The sequence below is a fragment of the Myxine glutinosa genome, chromosome 10 (assembly GCF_964187855.1).
Source record: "Myxine glutinosa chromosome 10, kmMyxGlut1.1, whole genome shotgun sequence".
Classification (NCBI taxonomy): domain Eukaryota; kingdom Metazoa; phylum Chordata; class Myxini; order Myxiniformes; family Myxinidae; genus Myxine; species Myxine glutinosa.
Genome location: NC_136270.1, coordinates 67,131,415 through 67,155,127, shown reverse-complemented (window position 1 = coordinate 67,155,127; position 23,713 = coordinate 67,131,415).

Below are 23,713 nucleotides of genomic sequence, written 5' to 3'. Positions count from 1 at the left end.
CAAATCAAAATCATCACCTCATCACATCGCAAACATCACATCACCTCATCACAAATCCAAATCATCACCTCATCACAACATCACAAAATCATCACCTCAACACATCACAATATCATCACCTCATCACAAATCAAAATCATCACCTCATCATATCACAAAATCATCACATCATCACAAATCCAAATCATCACCTCATCACATCGCAAACATCACATCACCTCATCACAAATCAAAATCATCACCTCATCACAAATCAAAATCATCACCTCATCACAACATCACAAAATCATTACCTCATCACAAATCAAATTCATCACCTCATCATATCACAAAATCATCACATCATCACAAATCAAAATCATCACATCACATCACAAAATCATCACCTCATCACAAATCAAAAGCATCACCTCATCACAAATCAAAATCATCACCTCATCACAAATCAAAATCACCTCATCACAAATCAAAATCATCACCTCATCGCATCGTAAACATCACATCACCTCATCACAAATCAAAATCATCACCTCATCACAAATCAAAATCATCACCTCATCACAACATCACAAAATCATTACCTCATCACAAATTAAAATCATCACCTCATCACATCACAAATATCACATCAGCTCATCACAAAATCATCACCTCATCACAAAATCATTACCTCATCACAAATCAAAATCATCACCTCATCACAAATCAAAATCATCACCTCATCACAAATCAAAATCATCACCTCATCACAAATCAAAATCATCACCTCATCACAAATCAAAATCATCACCTCATCACAAATCAAAATCATCACATCACATCACCTCATCACAACATCACAAAATCATCACGAATATGCTTGGGTCGCAACGTCAGTCATACGGCGACACATCTGAATCTTCTTCAGCCCGATACTCGATGTGACCTCACTGTCACCATGGCGACGTCCCCGTTGTGATGTTAAAGGAAACGCATTCAGGAGTTGATTACAATGTGCAGGGGTCGCAGTGTAAGGTTGCTCGTGCGAACTGTGCTTTTTCTGCCGCTCGATCTGCTGATGCGTCCGACCATGTCACGGATTGTCACGCCAAGTCTGCACAGTGTATAAATGGCGAGCTGTTTATGGGCTTTGTGTGGATCACCTTACAGGATCGCTGGCCTACGGGGCAGCCTGAGCCTTGCTCACACGGCATGCGTCCCCACAGGTCTCCACGGCACCGGTGGTGTGCGTGAAACGCACACTCCCGTTGCTCTTGCGATTACAAGCCCCCGAGCTGTAATGCCACCGAACTCCTCCAGACAGAGTTAGTATCAAATGACCATCATCTGCTTCCCTCCGAGAACCACTGGAGGAAACACGCTATGGCCGCCAACTTGTTCAAAAAGCCTCAAGAAACCTGACCTCGAGAAAGTTTCTAATAGGTGGGCATGAGATCTGATGATTGCAGGACGTACAGTACCTGAGACCAAGAACAAGTAAAACACCCACTTTTGGATAAAAATTATGTTGAGTATTTGACCACCAGACAAAACAATTAAATTAATGATATAAGCACTTAAAAAAGTACTTTTTAAAAAGTTTCTATTTTCTTTTACGGAAGGTTGGCAACCTTTTCGAGAAACCGCTAATTTGAGAAGCTCGCACATCAACAGGTAAACCAACCCTCTTGATGACATAACAATTAGAGCAATAAATTACCCTCACATCTCTGTCTCTGGTGCCCTGCCTGAAGACAGGTCCACTGCTCTCATGGCAGGTATTACAATGGGTGGTTTGCCTTTGTCTTACCAACAGTAGCCAGGCCAGCGTACCGACAATAACTCGCTTACTCTTCATGAAAGACATTGTGCGATTTTTTACGTCTACCAACTAAACCTACTTTATGAAGCGACGCCTTTCCTGTGGAGCAACAATCCTAAAAAGTTTGATTTAGTCTGATTTTATAACGAAACACTGTGTTGTTCCAGGTTCCAAGTTCCTGGTGGTGTTTATTTTGCTGCTTTGCCTGATCTTTCCCTCTCTTCCTCAACAAGATAGACGCTTTCCATCAATTCTTCTGTAAGACCTCTCCAATGTTTTTGAGACTCCCTTTCAGTTTTCCTTCCCCTTTCAGGATTACTTGAAGTTGTTGCTTCTGGAAGTTGTTTCTTTGGTGTTGGAAGTATTTGGGGGCAGGGTGGCTGGATTAGGGTTGTATAAACATCATAGATGATGATGTTGTATAAACATCATAGAAACACCATGGATGTCCATGTTTTATACTTCTCCCACCTCCCCCCAAGCCCTCTCCCTCCCACAGATCTCTCGATGTCCCTGCTCTCAAATGTTGTGTTTGTGTCCTTCCCCCTCTCTCCCCATCTTATCTACCGCTCCCCTTATTAAATGTTTTATGTGTCGGTTTGACTTTTTGTGTGATTAATGTTAGCTCTTTCACGAGCCTCGATCTTTAATACAAAAAAAAAATGTCCTTCTCTAAGTTGCAATGACACAATCTTACTATAATTCACCAAATGTCCGTCCGTCTGTCTGTCCGTCCGTCTGTCCGTCCGTTCGAAGGTATCGCAAAAACGGCTGAACCGATCGCAACGATATTTTGGGTGGGTAATCCTGGGATCTCCTGGAGTAAAATAGGGTATTGTGGTGCTGTGCACACACGACTCGATTGCCAGAGAGGTAGGCCACAACGCGTGGATACAAACAAGAGTCTTTATTACAAGCTCGCATATCAGCACTGGGCGGGCTCGAGCTGAGAGCCCGCATACCTCGTATATGTCCCGAGGCCACGCCTTGCCCCCGGGCGTGGCCGATCGGCCGAAAGGCGGGGCATGTATTTTAGTTCCCCGCCTGGACGCTCGCGCCACCCACTGGTGCGCGGAATTATTGACCCTTGTGCCCGCCACACGCGCCCCCCCAGAATTCCCACGCACCTGAAGGGTGAGCTTGCGGGGAAGCTGGATGACCCGGCCGAAACGCCCCCTGGCGATGCGTGCAGGGCTGGGGGGTAGCGGGACGGCGGGGCTGGGGGGTGCGGGGGGTCTGACCGCCGGGGGGCGGCCTTGACGGGGAGGCAGAGCTGCTTGCGGGGGGTGGTCCAGATCGAGGTGGGCCGGCTTGAGGCGGTCCACGGAGATACGATCCGGGGCACCGCCGATGTCCACGGTGAAATGTTTGTCCCCGGTCTCCAGCACGTGGAAGGGCCCGTCGTACGGGGGCCGCAGCGGTGCCCGGTGGGCGTCGTGCCGGACGAAAACGTACTCCACCGTGCGAAGCTCTGGGGCGACGTGGGAGGACGGGCAACCGTGGTGTGCCGTCGGCACCGGGGCGAACCTCCGGGCGGTCTCCTGCAGGGTGGAGCGCTGTTGCGCCGCGGACCAAGGAGCCATGGAGTCGGGGATAAATTCGCCCGGTACCCGCAGTGGTTGTCCGAAGACCAGCTCCGCAGAGGATGCGCGCAGGTCGTCCTTGGGCGCCGTCCTGAGGCCCAGCAGGACCCAGGGGAGCCTGTCGGTCAAGCTGCAGTCGCGGAGGCTGGCCCGGAGCGCGGCCTTCATCGAGCGATTAAAGCGCTCGCACAGGCCGTTGGCCTGGGGGTGGTAGGACGTGGTCGAACCGACGCTCGGGCACCGTAAACGGGGCCAACGGGGCCTGGGTGTGGCGGTGGACCTTTGCGCGCTGGCAGGCGAGGCACATTCTGGCCCAGTCGCGGACGTCCTTCCTGAGGCCATGCCATACGAACTTCGCCGCGACGAGCTTATGGGAGGCCTTCGTGCCCGGGTGGGACAGGCCGTGGATGGCGTCGAAAACCGGGCGCTGCCAGCCAGCGGGCACGATGGAGCGAGGCCAGCCAAGGGAGACGTCGCACAGGAGGGTCGCGCCCGCGACGTCGAACGGCACCTCGGTGATGCGGAGGCCCGTGACGGCGGTCCGCAAGGCCTGGACGCCAGGGTCGGCGGTCTGGTCCTCCGCCATCTGGGCATAGTCGATCCCGAGGTGGACCGCGTGCGCGACGGACCGGGAAAGGCAATCCGCCACCGGGTTGTCTTTACCCGCGACGTGACAGATGTCCGTCGTGTACTCGGACACGGCAGAGAGGTGACGTTGCTGCCGGGCCGACCATGGCTCGGCGACCTTGGCCATCGCGAACACAAGGGGCTTGTGGTCGACGAAAGCCGTGAACGGGCGGCCCTCGAGCAGATGGCGGAAGTGTCGGACCGCCAGGTGGAGCCCGAGCAGCTCGCGGTCGAAAGTGCTGTAGCGGCGTTCGTGCGGGTGAAGCTGCCGGCTAAAAAACGCCAGCAGCTGCCAAGCACCACGCACCCACTGCTTGTGCACCGCACCCACCGCGTAGTCGGACGCGTCCGTGGTGAGGGCGATCGGTGCATCGGGCGCCGGGTGCGCCAGTATGGTTGCGTTGGCCAGGGCCAGCTTTGCGCCCGCAAACGCCGTGGCCATCGGCTCCGACCAGGCGATGTCACCTTTGCCCGGCTTGCCCCGGAGGGCCTTGTGCAGGGGGCAGAGGAGCTGGGGGATGTGGGGCACGAAGCGGTGGTAAAAATTTACCATGCCCAGGAATTCCTGGAGCCCCTTGATCGTGCGGGGGCGTGGGAAACCCCTGACCGCCTCCACCTTGGCCGGTAAAGGGACGGCCCCGTGCCTGGTGATGCGGTGCCCCAAGAAGTCGATGGTGGTGATGCCGAAACGGCGCTTCGCGGGGTTAATGATCAGGCCATGCTGACCCAGGCGTTCGAAGAGCGTGCGGAGGTGGAGCAGGTGCTCCTCCCGGGACGCGCTCGTGACTAGGATGTCGTCCAGGTAGACGTAGATGAAAGGTAAGTCACGCAAGATGCTGTCCATGAGCCGCTGGAACACCTGGGCTGCATTCTTTAACCCAAAAGGCATCCGCAGGAACTCAAAGAGGCCGAAAGGGGTGATGACAGCCGTCTTTGGGACATCGTCCGGTTGTACGGGGACCTGGTGGTAGCCCCGGATGAGGTCCACCTTGGAGAACACGGTCGTGTTTGCCAACTGGGCGGAAAAGTCTTGAATGTGTGGGACCGGGTAGCGGTCGGGGGTGGTCGCATTGTTGAGCCGGCGGTAGTCACCGCACGGCCGCCATCTGCCGCCGGGCTTTGGCACAATGTGCAGAGGAGAAGCCCATGCGCTGTTGGAGCACCGTATGATACCCAGCCGCTCCAGCGTGGCGAACTCCACTTTCGCCACGGCGAGCTTCGTCGGGTCGAGGCGGCGTGCCCAGGTGTAGACTGGTGGCCCGACCGTGGGGATATGGTGCTCCACCCTGTGTTTGACGGCCACCGCTGAAAAGATGGGCCGCGTGAAGGCCGGGAAACTGGCGAGGAGGCGGGTAAACTCGTCCGCTGCCGGAAGCGTACAGACTAACCTCGCCAGGACGGAACCTTTCAGCAAGCCGCTTGGCAAGCCACTTGGTGAGGCGCTCAGCGAGCTGCTCAACGAGCCGCTCAGCGAACAAGCGAGCGAGCTGAAGTTTTCGGCCTGGACGAGATGTCTGCGCTTAACGTCGACCAACAGCCCATGCGCACATAGGAAGTCCGCACCGATCATGGCCATTGGCACGCTGGCGGTGACGAACGACCATTGGAAACGCTGCCCTCTGAACCGCAGTGAGAGGCAACACTTCCCGAATGTGCGGATGGGTGTACCGTTGGCGGCAAGCAAAGCGGGGCCCCGGCCCGCGGCTTGCTTGTCGGACGCGGAGGCAGGGAGAACGCTTACCTGCGCTCCCTTGTCGCAAAGAAAACGGCGCCGGACGAGGTGTCCGTGATGAACAGGAGGCTGCCGGAATGGCCGACGCTCATGGCCGCAAGTGAGCGCCGGTCTTTTCCGGACCCGTCAAAAGAACACGGCGGGCGGCACGTTTTAGCCTTGCGGCCGAACCTGGCATGGTAGTAGCACCAGGTTTGTGGCGGTGGCCCCCGCGGCGGCCGTGCCGGCGGTGGTGGTGGTGGCGGCGGTGGTAGTGGGTGGGACATAGCAGCGGCCACGAGGGAAGCAGGGGGCGCTGTAGCCTCCGCGCCGGGAGCCACTACGGCAGCACCGTACACCGACCGCGTGTCGCAGGCCGCGAAATACTTGTCGGCCTCTCCAGCCGGGTGCGGGGTTCCGTTATTTTGGAACCGGCCAGCGCGAGGCGCACCTGTACAGGTAGCTGGCGTAGGAAAAGTGCTCGGAATAAGAAATCCGGGCACTGGTCTCCAAGCAGGGACAGCATAAAATCCATCCGGACGGATGGTCATGTGTCGCCGAGGGCGGGAAGGTCCAGGAGGCGGTCGGCATGTTCGACCTCCGGAGCCCGAACGTGGCGAGGAGGAGACGTTTGAGTGCCTCGTACTTGTGGTCGCCCGGCAGGTGCCAAAGGATGGACACGACGCGGGCGGCAGTGCCGGGCCCGAGGGCGGTGACCACGTGGTAGTACCGGGTCTCATCCGCCGTGATGCCCCGGAGTTGGAATTGAGCTTCGGCTTGCACAAACCAAACGTCGGCTTGCACTTCCCAAAACTCCGGGAGTTTGATTGCGACGGCGTTGGTAGCCATGGCACGTTTGGGGTCAGCAACGGGTGAACCAATCGGGGTCACCAGTGTGGTGCTGTGCACACACGACTCGATTGCCAGAGAGGTAGGCCACAACGCGTGGATACAAACAAGAGTCTTTATTACAAGCTCGCATATCAGCACTGGGCGGGCTCGAGCTTAGAGCCCGCATATATGTCCCGAAGCCACGCCTTGCCCCCGGGCGTGGCCGATCGGCCAAAAGGCGGGGCATGTATTTTAGTTCCCCGCCTGGACGCTCGCGCCACCCACTGGTGCGCGGAATTATTGACCCTTGTGCCCGCCACGCGCCACAGTATATTGTTTTTTCCAATTTCAGCTTTAGCCTCCAGCATTTTCAGGTTTGTACTCCAGCATAACGTTATTTTCCCGGGTGCCGCACAAACAGCTGCACCGATCGGACTCGGTGACCTTGGACAAAGACCTTTTATAAGGACATGGGTTGAATCCCTGCTTGAGAGAATGCCAACCCCCTCCTCGCCATCACGGTCGTCTCTCCAACTCACAATCCCACGAGATATGTGGAAAGGACGACCCAAAACCAATTATCTTCTTTTTGATTCGTATATAAACATTATTAAAAGTAAATAATGACCTCGGCCAAAGTTCAAACGATGTGAGTTTAATCTCTACATGAGAGAATTCCACATAGCTATTTGGGCAGTGTATAAGCCAACAGATCGCTGTCTCCATCGATCTTGCCAAGGCCATAACACCTATCGGCTCAAAATCCTTATAAATGTTGACTTGGTTGTTTTTACAATGAAGGAAACATTAGCAATGTTGTTAAACGTTTATTTTGTGATTAATTTGTGATTGGAGTTATGTTGTTTGGAATGAAAAAAGTGATATCGAGTTCAAGTGAAAGACGACATGCCATGATGGTTTCTACTTTCTGAATGTGAACTTTGCGGATCGCCATATGCAGATTCGCCACGGACCCAGATCGATGTTTCTATACGTGAACGTACCCATTCGTTTGCGAACGGGTACGTTTTGCATGGAAGTCCTTCACGAACTTGCTGTCCATGTCTGACGTGTGACCGAAGGTGCAACAGGAATGTGGAATTTATTGGTTTCATGATTTAGCATTCGCCCTATCTGCATTGCCTGTTTGCTTCTGGCCTCCCACCCGGGTGTAGCATGGGTATTTCACGAGTAAGCTAGAATTTATCAAATGTTGTGGCACAGAAAGCACATCATTATGAGATCGTTTTCACTTCAACTTCCTTGGCACACCTGAGCTCCTCACCACATACAAGGCTTTCATCTGCAGCTCAATGGAATACTGTTCCCCCCTCTGGGCTGGTGCTCCTGCCTCACACCTAGCTCGGCTTCACGCTGTTGAAACCAAAGCTTTCAGAATCATTGGAATCTCCTGCGATGAAGTTAACTCCGAGGGCCTTTCACTCACTCACCGCAGGCAGGTTGGTGGTCTTTCTGTCTTCCACCGACTCCTCTCCGGCCTTGCTCCCCCAGCTCTCTCTGTGCTCTGTCCCCCAAATATTCCCTCAGGTCTCACAAGATCTGCCTGCAACCCTCTTATGGTTAAACTGCCAAAATCTAGGCTCTCTGCTCACCTTCACTCTTTCATTCCCCTTTTCTCCCACCTCTGGAACAAACTCCCCCACTCCCTTCAATCCCACTCCTCCCTCCTGATCTTTAAAACAGCTGTTCGCCACCATCTCTTATCTTCCCCCATCCAAAACCTTGATCGTTTCTACCCCCGCTAATTCACCCCAGATACTTTTTTTTTTTTTTTTTGGAAATTCCAACTTCTTTCTTGGAAGTCCTTGCAGTGTTCATATGTTTTATACCTCTCCCACCTCCCCCAAAGCCCTCCCCCTCCCACATTTCTCTCATTGTCCCTGCTCTCAAATGTTGTGTTTGTGTCCTTCCCCCTCTCTCCCCATCTTGTCAGCCGCTCCCCTTATTTTTTTGTGTTTTGTATGTCGGTTTGACTTTCTGTGTGATTAATGTTAGCTCTTTCACGAGAATCGATGTTGTATACAAAAAAAAAACAAAAAAAAAAACGAGGGCTCCAGATCTGAAAATTCTGAATATGCCCAAGTTAGGGCACTTACCCTATTAGTCCATGAGCTAGAGGGGCCCACCTAGCAACCCCTCCGCCCCACCAATCAACGAAACTATATTTTTTTGAAACTTTGAAATGTACTGTTTGGGAAATTATATGTTAACATGCGATAAATTGGGACTCAGTACGGATTCTGAGAGACTGAAAGTTGCTATTCCCTCTGTTATGATGGTATATTGGTTATGCTGTTATGTATATATTGTTATGTTGTTATGATGGTATATTGGTTATATTGAATGTTATGATGGTTAAACACGATGGTAGCCTATACATAAGCAGAAGATTTTGTTTTTTAATCCAACCAAAGATGGCTGACTGGCGGCCTTTAACTACAGTGCATTCAGAAAGTATTCAGACCCCTTCATTATTTTCCCATTTTGTTATGTTGCAGGCTTGTGCTGAAATCGTTTAAATTCATTTTTTCCCTCATCAATCTACACTCAATACCCCATAATGACAAAGAGAAAATAGGATTCTAGAAAGTTTTGCAAATTTATTAAAAATAAAAAACTGAAATATCACATTGACATAAGTATTCATACCCTTTGCTATGACACTTGAAATTTATCTCAGGTGCCTCCCATTTCTCTTGATCATCTTTGAGATGTTTCTACACCTTGATTGGAGTCCACCTGTGCTAAATTCAATTGATTGGACATGATTTGGAAAGGCGCACACCTGTCTATATAAGGTCTCACAGCTGACAATGCATATCAGAGCAAAATCCAAGCCATTAGGTCCAAGGAACTGCATGCAGAGCTCAGAGATAAGATTGTGTCGAGGCACAGATCTGGGGAAGCCTACAAAAAAAAATCTCTGCTGCATTAAAGGTTCCCATTGAAGGCTGCATTGAAGGGGGTTGACTCAGCCTGTCATCCTTCCGAGGTCGGCTAATTGAGTACCAGTTCACTGGTAATTCCCTGTTTGTCGCTAAAGGTGGCAAAAAGGGTTGGCGTCAGGAAGGGCATCCGGCCGTAAAACATTGCTTCAAAAAGGGGACCAAAAAACAACAACAACCACGGTTCCCGAAAAAGGCCAACCCCCGCTTGCGGGGAAAAATGGCCTCTAAAGGTGGTTATTGAAGGTTCCCAAGGGCACAGTGGCCTCCATAATTCTGAAATGGAAGAAGTTTGGAACAACCAGGACTCTTCCTAGAGCTGGCCGCCCGGCCAAACTGAGCAATTGGGGGAGAAGGGCCTTGGTAAGAGAGGTGACCAATAACCCGATGGTCACTCTTAGTCCGGCAGAAGTATGACTGAACCTGGAAATTTTATGCAAAGTTTTTTTTTTGATTGATTTTGGTAGCCTAGGATCTACTCTTTCAGAATCTGCCGGGTGCACTCCGTGCACCCTTGATGGTTTTGAGACATTCAAGATGGCATCCAAGAAAAGTCCGGCAGAAGTATGACTGAACCTGGAAATTTTATGCAAAGTTTTTTTTTTGATTGATTTTGGTAGCCTAGGATCTACTCTTTCAGAATCTGCCGGGTGCACTCCGTGCACCCTTGAGCGTTTTGAGAAATTCAAGATGGCGTCCAAGAAAAGTCCGGCAGAAGTATGACTGAACCTGGAAATGTTATGCAAAGTTTTTTTTTTGATTGATTTTGGTAGCCTAGGATCTACTCTTTCACTGAGAATCTGCCGGGTGCACTCCGTGCCCCCTTGAGCGTTTTGAGAAATTCAAGATGGCGTCCAAGATGGCTGTCGTTTCAGATAACTCCCTATAACTCAGTTAGTATTTGACGTAGGATGATAATTTTGGTGTCTAACCGTATGTTTTGAGGGGCAAGGCTGTCAAGAACAACCCAACGGCACTGCAGATAGCACTAGGTTCAAAATTGGGCAGATCAAAAAATATCATCACAACCATGCAGTCATTCGGTGTGACATGTTCTTATGACGAGGTATTACGCTTTAAGCGTTCAGCTGCGAAAGCTGCAACAATGGAACGATCCTGTCTTGGCATATCTGCTGCATCAGAAGGTTTGGTACAAGTAGTTGTCGATAATTTTGATGCTGAAATCTCGTCGCAAAATGGAAAACTTTCCACCCACTCGTTAGCTGTTCTGGTTACACAACCTGAATCAACATCTGATGCTGATCGATGCCATAGAGAAACAATCCCACGAATTTCAAAGGAGGAGATGTCGGAGCCAATAGAATATGATGTCACCATACAGAGATACAATGGTCCCAAGAAACCAAAAATGCCCGAGAGTGCTGCTGTTAGCACAGCTCTCCCACTCAAGTTACTTGCGCAACAGGCTACTGTAAAACAAAGAGCGGACGAAACTGACTTTGCCTTCTTTCAGGATGTTCAGAAACAGAATTGTCCCGAGTACAATGGCTACAACACAGCTCTTACACGCAATCAAGGCCAAACAGAACAACCTAAGACTAAGACGGCATACCTACCTTTGATTGATCTTGTGCCATTCCACCCAGATACAATAATGACAGCAATGGTGGAAGCTCAAAAGGTGACACATAATGCTGACCAAAAGTTTGTGTTATTTACCTGTGACTTACAACTGTATAAAGTTGCATTACATGTGAAGTGGGCTTACCCAGAAAAGTTTTCAGATGTCATCCCGCGCTTGGGTGGCATGCACTTTTTGATGAGTTTCATAGGCTGCATCGGGACTCTGATGGAAAACAGTGGACTGGAGGAAGTTCTGAGTGATGTGTTTGGAGGAGTCGCAAAAATGTTGACTGGAAAGAAATTTCCGCAGAACGTTCGAGCATTGAGAATGCTGGCTGAGGAAGTTCTTCGAGGAGTACTTGATTGCAATACACTTGAGTCAAAGGAGGACTTCATGGAGGTCTTGGAGAACATAGCCAAAAGGAGTAAGACTGCCAAACTGTGGGTGGACATGTTAATCAAACCAGTGTTCCTTATGATGAGGTGATGCTGTCCAATATCATTGTCCAACAGGTGATACTGTCTGCTCGAAATAATGAAGAGAGTGATATAACTGTGATATCCGATGACACTGACGTTTTCATTCTCTTGCTTCATTATTATCACGCTGGAAGCATGAAAAATCGTATCACCATGGAATCACCAATTAAGGAACGAACAGTCATTGACATTGGAAAAACCGTAGAGAAGCATGTGTCTTTTGTGAATGAACTCCTGCCAGCCCATGCTCTTACTGGGTGTGATACGGTAGCATGCTGCTATGGGGTTGGCAAAGGTACTGCATTGAAGGTTCTGAAAGATGGTCACTCACTGTCACTTTTAGGGGTCATTGATTCTCCCATAGAATCAGTGATTGCGCAGGCAACCACATTCATGTCAGCCTGTTACGGTCAATATTCTATGAGTAAATCAATGTCGGAAACACGCTGGAAGATGTGGGCATCCAAAACGGGTCGGGCCTCCGCGGTACCACCAAAACTTTGTTCCCTTCCTCCTACAAGTGAGGCATTTAAAGAGAATGTAAGAAGGGCCCATCACCAAGCCATTGTGTGGCGTTCACTGGAAGACAGCAATCCGCCTGAACTTGATGCAGAAATGTACGGATGGGTAAAACACTCGAAACTGAAAACGCTACAACCGGTCCTCCTTCCCGCAAATGTTGAACTCGCCCCAGAAACTGTCATGCGTATGATCAGATGTGGATGCAAGAGTGACAACCCCTGCAGAACGCTTTCTTGCAGCTGCAAGAAGGATGGTTTGAAATGTACAATATTCTGTGCTTGTTATGCTGCAGGTTGCAGCCAGACTCTTACTTAGCATTTTAATTCAATTGAACAATGTCACAGATTCTTGTGATGTAATTCATATGCATCTGTTTTAATCACTTAAATGGATTCTTTGTCCACGAAACATATGGATAGACCCCAAAATTATCATTCTAAACCAAGTGAATTTATTTGAATAAAAGTGAATACAAGTGAATTTGTTTGTTTTTGTTTGAAATTTGTAATATGGCAGCCATATTGGCGGCCATATTGCATTTCTATATGATGCAATCCCCAACCAGTCAAATAAATGGTTTCAATGGATTCCTTGCCCCTCAAAACATACGGTTAGACACCAATATTATCATCCTAGGTCAAATACTACCGGAGCTATAGGGAGTTATCTGAAACGACAGCCATCTTGGACGCCATCTTGAATTTCTCAAAACGCTCAAGGGTGCACGGAGTGCACCCGGCAGATTCTGAAAGAGTAGATCCTAGGCTACCAAAATCAATCAAAAAAAAAACTTTGCATAAAATTTCCAGGTTCAGTCATACTTCTGCCGGACTTTTCTTGGACGCCATCTTGAATTTCTCCAAACCCCCCAAGGGTGAACGGAGTGCACCCGGCAGATTCTGAAAGAGTAGACCCTAGGCTACCAAAATCAATCAAAAAAAAAACTTTGCATAACATTTCCAGGTTCAGCCAAAAAATTGGATTTGGCAACCGGACTATCTGGCTGAGCCCCAGAGATCCTGTGTGGAGATGGGAGAAACTTCCAGAAGGCCAACCATCACTGCAACACTCCACCGATCTGGGCTTTATGGCCGAGTGGCCAGACGGAAGCCTCTCCTCAGTGAAAGACACATGAAAGCCCGCTTGAAGTTTGCAAAAAAGGCACCTAAAGGACTCTCAGACTGTGAGAAACAAGATTCTATGGTCTGTTGAACCTAAGATTGAACTGTTTGGCTTCCGTTATTTCTGTTTTTCCATTTTTTCTGTTTTTCCATTATTTCTGTTTTTCTGTTATTTCTGTTTTTCCGTTATTTCTGTTTTTCCGTTATTTCTGTTTTTCCGTTATTTCTGTTTTTCCGTTATTTCTGTTTTTCCGTTATTTCTGTTTTTCCGTTATTTCTGTTTTTCCGTTATTTCTGTTTTTCCGTTATTTCTGTTTTTCCGTTATTTCTGTTTTTCCGTTATTTCTGTTTTTCCGTTATTTCTGTTTTTCCGTTATTTCTGTTTTTCCGTTATTTCTGTTTTTCCGTTATTTCTGTTTTTCCGTTATTTCTGTTTTTCCGTTATTTCTGTTTTTCCATTATTTCTGTTGTGATATTTCAGTTTTTTATTTTTTAATAAATTTGCAAAACTTTCTAAAATCCTGTTTTCTGTTTGTCACTATGGGGTATTGAGTGTAGATTGATGAGGGAAAAATGAATTTAAACGATTTCAGCATAAGGCTGCAACATAACAAAATGTGAAAAAAGTGAAGGGGTCTGAATACTTTCTGAATGCACTGCATATGTGTATGTATGTAAGTATGTGTGTGTGTGTGTGTGTGTGTGTGTGTGTGTGTGTGTGTGTGTGTGTGTGTGTGTGTGTGTGTGTGTGTGTGTGTGTGTGTGTGTGTGTATGTATGGATGTATATTTGTACCTTATTATTGAATTGGTGAGCGGACCATCGCAGACCTGCCTTACACCCATTGGCTGCACAGCTGGCCCCGAAGGCCTTGTTCCTGCTCGGGTCGGCCCATTCCAGCTGCAGAAGCGTTATACGGTATTCACAATCATTATGCCTTCCTTTTCAATTATGCCTTCAGTGTGAAGCAAGGATTATCAAAAAAATATCGAAACAATGATAGACGTCACGGGACTTAAGCAGGTCATAATATGCATGGACCTCAGGCTTTTGGTCTTCAGGCCTCAAACAGCTTTTCCCCCGAACGATCATATTGTTACCTCCGCCACCAAAGGTGGATGGACGTTATGTTTTCACCCCTGTCTGTCTGTCTGTCTGTTTGTGAACAAGATACACGACCGGTCAAAAGTATTAGAACACCTCAATTTTTCCAGTTTTTATTGAAATTTACGCAGTTTAATGTCCAGTGAATAACCTGAAATGGTACAAAGATAAGCAGTAAACTGCTCGAGGCTTAAAAAAAGTTTAGGTTAGCAAAAACGGTAAAATAATGTAAATTGCATAGTTATATTGTAAAAAAAAGGCCTTCTTCAGGGAACAAGTAATGGGTTAACAACTTACAGCTGTTCTGCAGCAATGTAAGTAAATTAAGCCTTGAAAGTTGATGCAAACAATTCCTACAGGTGTCCCAACCTCTGCTGATTACTTGATCACAAACCCCCTGTCTGTATAAAAGCAGTATTGGAACAGACTGTTACGACACCCTCTGAAGCATTATTTGGACAATATTGCACTGCAGGAAGTAGTATATTGGAAACCGGAGGAAACTCTGACAGGAAGAGGTCTGGCAGACCCAAAGACACAACAGAATCAGAAGACAAGTTTTTGAGAGTCAACAGCTTGCGTGATAGGTGGCTCACAGGACAACAGCTTCAAGCACAGCTTAACACTGGTCGAAGTAAGCAAGTCTCAGTTGGGTTCAACTGTGAAGAGAAGACTTCGAGCTGCAGATTTGACAGGTCGAGTGGCAGTAAGAAAGCCATTGCTAAGATGGCAAAATAAGAAAAAGAGGCTCGCCTGGGCCATGAAGCACCGCCAGTGAACTACTGAAGACTGGAAGAAGGTCTTATGGACCGATGAATCAAAATTTTAAATCTTTGGTTCATCACGCAGGGTTTTTGTACGCCGTCGAGTAGGCGAAAGGATGGTTCCTCAGTGTGTGACACCAACTGTCAAACATGGAGGAGGAAGCGTGATGGTCGGGGGCTCTTTTGCTGGATCCAGAGTCGGCGACATGCACAGAGTGACTGGCACCCTGAACCAAAAGGGCGACCACAGCATTTTGCAACGCCCTGCAATACCCTCTGGTATACGACCAGTTTGTCAGGGGTTCATCCTACAGCAAGATAATGACCCTAAACACACCTCCAGGCTATGTCAAAACTATCTTCGAGGAAAAGAACAAGACGGTAGGCTTCAAATCATGGAATGGCCAGCACAGTCTCCAGACTTAAACCCCATCGAGCTGGTTTGGGATGAACTGGATAGAAGGGTGAAAGCAAAGCAACGTACACGTGCAACACCTTTGTGGGAACTTCTGCAACAGTGTTGGGAAGAACTTCCCGAACAATATTTGATTTCCATTGTAGAAAGAATGCCACGCGTGTGTTCGGCGGTTATATCTGCAAAAGGTGGCTACTTTGCTGAGTCAAAAATTTAAATTAAATTTTGTTAAACAAAATGATTCTCTGATTTCTCTTTTATCTCCAATTGTTTATTTGTTCTCTGCTTAATTTCAGAGTACATCGAGACATTAAACTGCGTAAATTTCAATAAAAACTGAAAAAATGGAGGTTCTCTAAAACTTTTGACTGGTAGTGTATCTCAAAATGTTTGGACGGATTGGGGCGAAATCTGGCAGACAGGTAGTGTATGTGACACCGACGAAATCATTAGATTTTGGTGAAGATCCGGATTCGGATCCGGCTAGTAAAAATTTTAAAGTGATTCTTCACCATTGGGAGATAGGGCCAAAAACGATACATAGCAGGATATCTCAAAAAGTTAACGATGGATTTGGGCAAAACCTGGTGGACAGGTTGGGTGTCTGACAAGGACGATTCGATTCGATTTTGGTGAAGATCTGAATGTGGATTCGAATATGGGAATTATTTAATTTTTTCAGTGATTCTTCACAATTGGGAGATAGGGCCAAAAACGATACATAGCAGGATATCTCAAAAAGTTATGGATGGATTTGGACAAAACTTGGTGGAGAGGTTGTGTGTGTGACAATGACAAATTGCTTCAATTTTGGTGAATATCCGGATCCGGCTACTATAATTTTTAAAGTGATTCTTCACCATTGAGAGATAGGGCCAAAAACGATACATAGCAGGATATCTCAAAAGGTTGTGGATGGATGATTTTGATTAAATGTGATTCTGCATTGTGATTTTCTGGTCTACTCTGGGATACAAAACGTAAACTGTTCACATGGCGGAGGTATGGTCTCGACAGAGTGCCGTTCTAGTTGCTGTTGTTGTTGTTACCTTCGCAAAAGCGGAAGGTTATGTTTTGATCGCTGTGTATTTATTTGTACTAGGGCATTGCCCGTACGTGGGTGCCCGTTCCGTGGCCAAAAAAAAAAAAAAACGCTACCCGTACGCTCTACCCCGCCCGTACGCCCGTAAACAAAAAAAGCAACGCTCTTCGCTTCCGCCCTTCGCTCTGACTGAATTGGGAGAAATAATGCGCATAAGAAATCGAATTACGTACCGTAATGGCGGTCAGCTCGTAACGCGCTCAGCTCCGCTCGTCTCACATCGGCCACGCCTACGCAACAGAGCGTTCTGTGATTGGCTGCCGGAAGATAAGTCGTCACTGTCCGGAAGTTCGCAAATCGCAGTTAGGATGAATCGTTTTAATTTAATCGCAGTTTGAATTCGTTTTAAAACATAGTTTAACGGCAACATAGTTGAAAAGCCTTGCCTTGCTGCAAACAGCTGCTGCAAACAACAACAACATGGAAGGCTGCACTGTCCGGAAGTTGGCATATCGCAGTTACGATTATTTTAGTGTTAATGGCCAATTATTCAATTAGCGCCAACGTATTTTGGCTGTTTGCAATTTAATCGCAAGGAAAAGTAGAAAGAGAAGAGGGAAAAAAAGAAAAGCCTTGCATTAACGCATTAACGCTTGCATTGCATTAACGGTTCGGCACACGTGATAGCTCGCTGCTCTCTGATTGGTTGAAGCGTTTTTTGGACATAGCTCGGTAGGTACTTGTCCGATTAATTACAAACCTTGAAAAGGCACATCCTCGGGTCCCCAGCAATATACCTGGCAAGTTTCAAGTATATCGGACCCGTGGTTGTCGAGAAACAGCGGTCACAGACACACAGACAGACACACAGAGATTGCTGGAATTATAGATAGATGTCTGTGTGTGTGTGTGTGTGTATGTTATTCGCATAACTCAAAAAGTATTCAACCGAATTGCATGAAATTTGGTGGGATGATTGGTTATTATACGGGACACATTTGATTAGATTTTGGGAGCAATCGGGTCAAAGGTCAAGGTCAAGGTCACGAAAAGGTCAAAATCGTATTTTTACCAAGTACAGAACAGTAGCTGCGGTGAAGGTATGCGCTCTACCGAGTGCCCGTTCTAGTTGTTGTTGTTGTTGTGTTGCCCCAGTCAGTTCTGATCGAACAGACCAGCGGCACGAAGATAGCCGATCGATCTCACAGGAGCGACCCAGAGACCCCTCACATCGAAAATGCTCTTGCCTATGTGACGCCAGTACCGCACAGTCGTCCATAATATGTTTTACTGTGTGTGGAGCGGCCTGGCAGTGGTTGCATGTGTCATCGAGTCTCTGTTTGTAGTGTAAAAATTGTGGGCGGGGGGGGGGGGGGGGGGGTGGGGGAGGGGAGGAGGAGGTGTCCACAGCGAAGGCGTGAGAGGTGTACACAATCAGACCTGGAGACCTTGTTATTACCCTCGCCTGAGGAGAGGGTATTGCATTTGGGTCCGTTTGTCCGTTTGTTTGTTTGTCCGTTTGTTTGTTTGTCTGTTTGATTGTTTGTTTGTTTGTACGCACAGATAAATATGATTTTCTCTGCAACCGTTGGTCCGATTGACAGGAAATTTTCACCATTGGTGCAACTACACCTGCATAATTTTTTAATGATAATCATGACGTCATAGGTCACGTGGTTCGGCCGCCATCTTGGAAAAATCGAAAAAATTTGCACCTCTATATCTCGGAAAGGGATGAATAGAAAAAATTGAGACATGGCTCATTGTGAAGAACTCTCCATGGTGAGTAAAATATCTCAATGATGATGTCATAGGTGCCTCCATTATGACGTCATAATTCGACAAGTACAAACTTCATCCGATCAAGATGAAAAAATTTATTGAGCGTTATGTGGGAATAAACTGGTGGAGAAAATAAATAAATAATGATGACGTCATCGGTCACGTGGTTCGCCCGCCATCTTGGAAAAACCGAAAAACTTTGCCCCTCCATATCTCCGAAAGCGCTGAATAGAAAAAATTGAGACATGGCTCATTGTAAATAACTCTCCATGGGGAGTAAAAGATGTCAATGATGATGCCATAGGTGCCTCCATTATGACGTCATAATTCGACAAGCACAAAACTTCATCCGATCAAGATGAAATTTCTTGACCATAATCTCGGCAGAGATAACTTTAGGAAAAAATAATGATGACGTCATTGGTCACATGGTTCGGCCACCATATTTGTTTTAACACAAAAGCCTTAGAAACCACTGAAAATACATCCTGGCGAGGGTTTGCAATCTCTGATTGCTCTTTTTGTCCCCCGTCACACCGCGGAGTAAAAGGGGGACTATGGTTTTCCCCTCCATCCGTGTGTGCATCAGTCTTTGTGTCTGTCCATGCGTGCGTACGTGCGTCCGTCCGTCCGTACGTGCGTGCGGACGTGCGTGCATGCGTGCATAAGCGAAAGACCGAATTCTAATTTGGTGTGTGGGTGCAACCCACGTCAAAATCCAAGATGGCCGCCACCATATGTATGTCTGAACCTTGTGAGCGAAATATCTTGAAAAATAAACGAACTACTAACTTCTAATCTGGTGTGTGGGTGTATCTTCGCATAAGGAAGAACGCTATTGAAAATTGGGTCGCCACGTCAAAATCCAAGATGGCCACCTTGCGTCTTCCACTTTGTCAACTCACATCACTTCACCGACAGGGGACCGAGGCGTAACGCTTGTTTTTCTTGTTGTTGTTGTTGTGAAGGTAATGTTGAGGTAATATTTACTTTTCTGGAGCGATCCTGTTATTGGAGGTGTCGTTGTTGTTGTTGGTGCTGTTGAGATAATATGTTGTGCAGAAGTTACGTTTGTTGTAAAATGACCATATTTACTGCTTCTATTTACTGGAGATTTTTCACGAAGAAGATTTACTTGGTGATGGGACCTGTTTATTTTCAAGTCTCGCTTTATTGGTGGAGGGTCGTCAGAACACTCATGTCGACCTGAGATGGAAAAAGTTTTCAAGCAATCGTGTTATTGTTGTTGTTGTGAAGGTAATGTTGATGTAATATTTATCTGAAGCGATCCTGTTGTTGTTGTTGTTGTGCTGTGAAGGTAATGTTGATGTAATATTTATCTGAGGCGATCCTGTTGTTGTTGTTGTTGGTGGTGTTGGTGTTGTTGGTGTTGTTGTGAAGGTAATGTTGAGGCATATTTAATTTTTCTGATGCAATGTTTACTTCAAAAACAATCAGTATTTCTCTGCACAACCTATTGTCATAACAGGAGGATTCACACACACATTAACCAGAAGTACGGACATGTTTATTCCACGGAGCTGTGTCTTCTCTTGTCAAAGTTCTCCCCCACCTCGGAAGTTCCGCAGTCTCAACTAGTCCATCCTGTTGGTGGATTCGCTGCTGTAATACGGCCAAGATATTTGAGATCGTTGTCTTCAGTCAAGTTACACTTTGTGCTTTTCTTTGTTTTGTGGCTGTCAGCTTGAAGGAGGCTTGTCCCAGTGATGAAATCTACAAAGTGGACAAATAACTTGGCCTTTCCCCCCCCCCCCCCCCCCCCCCCAATCATTGTCTCCTCTTTACACAAACTCGCTAAACACTGAGGCCTTCATTATCAGTGTCTCCATCACATGTCTCCATCGGCTTCAAGCTTCATCTCGAGCATGAAGAACAAGGTGCGATGAATGGAGGGTTCATTTCAGGATAAACATGGCGCAAAACGAACACGACTCTCGTAAAGATGGCTCAGATATTTTTCAACGCTTATGCTGTTTACAGGACATAAAATATAGCAAAAACATCTTACGTGAACACGCAATCACGTCTGTGTCTGTCTTTCTGTCTAACCGTCGGTGTGTCTGTGTGCGAGTCGTACATTTTTTACCATTTGAGTTTTGTCATCAGATTTTCAACAAAGCTTTATTATGAGAATATGGAGAAGCCAAATTAATAAGTTGAAGAAAAGGTCAAAGGTCAACGTCATATATAAATCGTCAATTTTCACCCAATTCACCTGGAATTGTAAGGAATTTGCATATTGTTCACTGAATTGGTTCACCAATCAAAATCGAGAAGCTGATTGGTTTTTAGATCAAAATGTCAAGGTTGCACAAAATCATCAATTTCCATCCGAATGATCTGGAATTTAAAAAATTTGCATATTGAGTCATTGAATTGGTTCACCAATCAAAACCTATAATCTGATCACTTTTTTAAAGATCAAAAGGTCAAAGGTCAAGGTTGTGTCAATTGGAAATTCATATCAATATGATATCAATATTCATATTCATATCAATTCATACATACACATACACATATTCATATCAATTGAAATTCATTCAATATTCATATCAATATGTCAGTCATGTGTTGAGGAAGGATGAAAGTGACTGGTTGAGAAGAGTGATGGAAATTAATGTAGAAGGAAGTAGAGGAAGACCGAGAAAGACTTGGCTAAAGATGGTGGAAGAAGAAATGTGGGCAAGGGGGTTAACAAGGAGAGATGCAGAAAATAGGGCAAAATGGAGAAGATTGTCATGGGGGCCCGCAAGGCTAACCCCTGCTCTCGCAGGGAAAATGGCCTTAAAATGCATGTTGTTGTTGTATCAATATGACAGTCACCAAATATGAGCCAATTCATCGAGTGGAACCTGTTTTGTCAAGAAGGTCAAACGGTCAAGGTCACAAAATCATTAATTTTCATCTGATTGACTTAAAATCAGAGCAGGATTTGCATATTGGGTCACGAAAGCCCAAAAAGGTCAAGGTTAAAACTTTTCAGGTCAAGAGTCGAAAAACTGTTCTTTAAACTATGAACAATCCACCCAATCCCAGTAATACGTGTACTCGCTTCAATAATAAACCATATACTCATTCTTACTCGTGACACTTTCATTTCCGTTGATTTCAGAGTTATTGATGGCTGGCAGGTTGGCCAGCTACAGGTAGGCTGAGCCATCTCGCCTGGCTTTGAATCCCGACCCGGCTATAAACTGCCATCCTGGTGTTTCACATGCAGGGTGATTCATCAATGTGGGTGCGGTCCTTCGAAGGGATGTTGAACCGGGCGTACCGTCTATCAGCATTCGGCGGTGACTGTTAAAGATTCCAACATGTTATTCGCAAAGAGTAGGCGAGTTATCACCGGCACCCTGACAAAATTACAAATTCCTACCATAACCTACAGGAGGTTTTGCATATAACCTACAGGTGGCCTACACAGCCCTCAGCCAATGATGCTACTCACAGACATGTGCTACATATGAAAGAAGAAGAAGATTTATTCAAGTTATCAATCCACCCAGAAATGCACAATTCAAAAACCTCAAGATATATTATCAGATATATATATATATATATTTACTTATTTTTGTATACAAGATCGAGGCTCATGTAAGACCTCACATTAATCAAAAAAACATAAATGGACACATAAAATATGTAATAAAGGGAGCGGGAGAAGATGGAGAGAGAGAGGGAAGCACACAAGCACAACAGTAGAGAACAGGGACATCGGGAGATCTGCGGGGGGGGGGAGGGGGCTTGGGGGGAGGAGCCATGGGAAGGCGGGGGGGGGGGCGGTCGGAGAGGTTAAAAAAAAAACACATGGACACTGCGAGGACTTCCAGAAAATAAGTTTATAGTTTACAGTTTAAGTTTACAGTTTATAGACGGGATAGGTTGCTGCCTGCCAATCGGAAGGATGAGGGATGTGATGGCGGAGGGTTTTTACCTTTTTGTTACCATTTCACAACTGATCATAACGCAAGTTGACGCCAAGGGATATATTTGTTTCTGTTTTTGTCGGGGTATTAAGGGCGTCGATGAAGCCTGCAGTGTCGTCATCTTCATAACTTTTATTAATAGAATCAATGATCTTCTCGATTTCTCCTGTGAAGATGTTTTTCTCGGCAACGAGCAGCCGACCGGTTTCAACCACACCGTTGATCTTTTCATGGTTCGGATCCATGGTCCTTTTCACATCTTCGAACTCCAACAGCAGCCATATCAGAGTAAAAGCTGGTTTACAAACAGGTATATATATATAGACACGTTTACAAACACAGGTGTGTATATATATATACATTATATGGGGGAAATCTAGGTGTGTGGAAAAGCTGGATTTTGAGAGTTTCACCAGTAAGGATTACTGGAAGGACATGTTGCGATAGAGATAGAGACGAAGATAAAACAGAAAAAATATAGATTACTGGAAGGACATGTTGCGATAGAGATAGAGACGAAGATAAAACAGAAAAAATATACTGGATATTTTTTATAACCTCTCTCTCTAAAATATACTATCTCTCAGTTGGCCACATCCACCTGGTTGGCCATATCACTCAATGGTGAGAATCACTTAAAAAATTATACGAGCCGGATCCGGGTCTTCACCAAAATTAAATCTCTTCTTCCTTGTCGCACACACAACCTGTCCAACAAGTTTCGTCCAAATCCCTCCATAACTTTTTGAAATATCCTGCGACGTGTAGTTTTTGGCCATATCACTCAATTGTGAAGAATCAATTATTAATTAAATAATTCTCATATCCGAATCCATATTCAGATCTTCACCAAAATCGAATCGATTCTTCCTTGTCACACACACAACCGGTCTACCAAGTTTCGTCCAAATCCCTCCATAAGTTTTTGAGATATCCTGCTACGTGTAGTTTTTGGCCCGATCTCCCAATGATGAGAATCACTTTAAAAATTCTACGAGCCGGATCCGGGTCTTCGCCAAAATTAAATCGATTCTTCCTTGTCACACACACAATCTGTCCAACAAGTTTCGTCCAAATCCCTCCATAACTTTTTGAGATATCCTGCTACGTGCAGTTTTTGGCCATATCACTCAATTGTGAAGAATCAATTATTAATTAAATAATTCTCATATCCGAATCCATATTCAGATCTTCACCAAAATCGAATCGATTCTTCCTTGTCACACACACAACCGGTCTACCAAGTTTCGTCCAAATCCGTCCACAACCTTTTTGAGATATCCTGCTATGCATCGTTTTTGGCCCTATCTCCCAATGGTGAAGAATCACTTAAAATATCATACTAGCCCAATCCGGCGTCCGAATCCGTCCACAACTTTTCGAGATATTTTGTTCACAAACGGACAGACAAACAGACAGATGTGAAAACCTGAC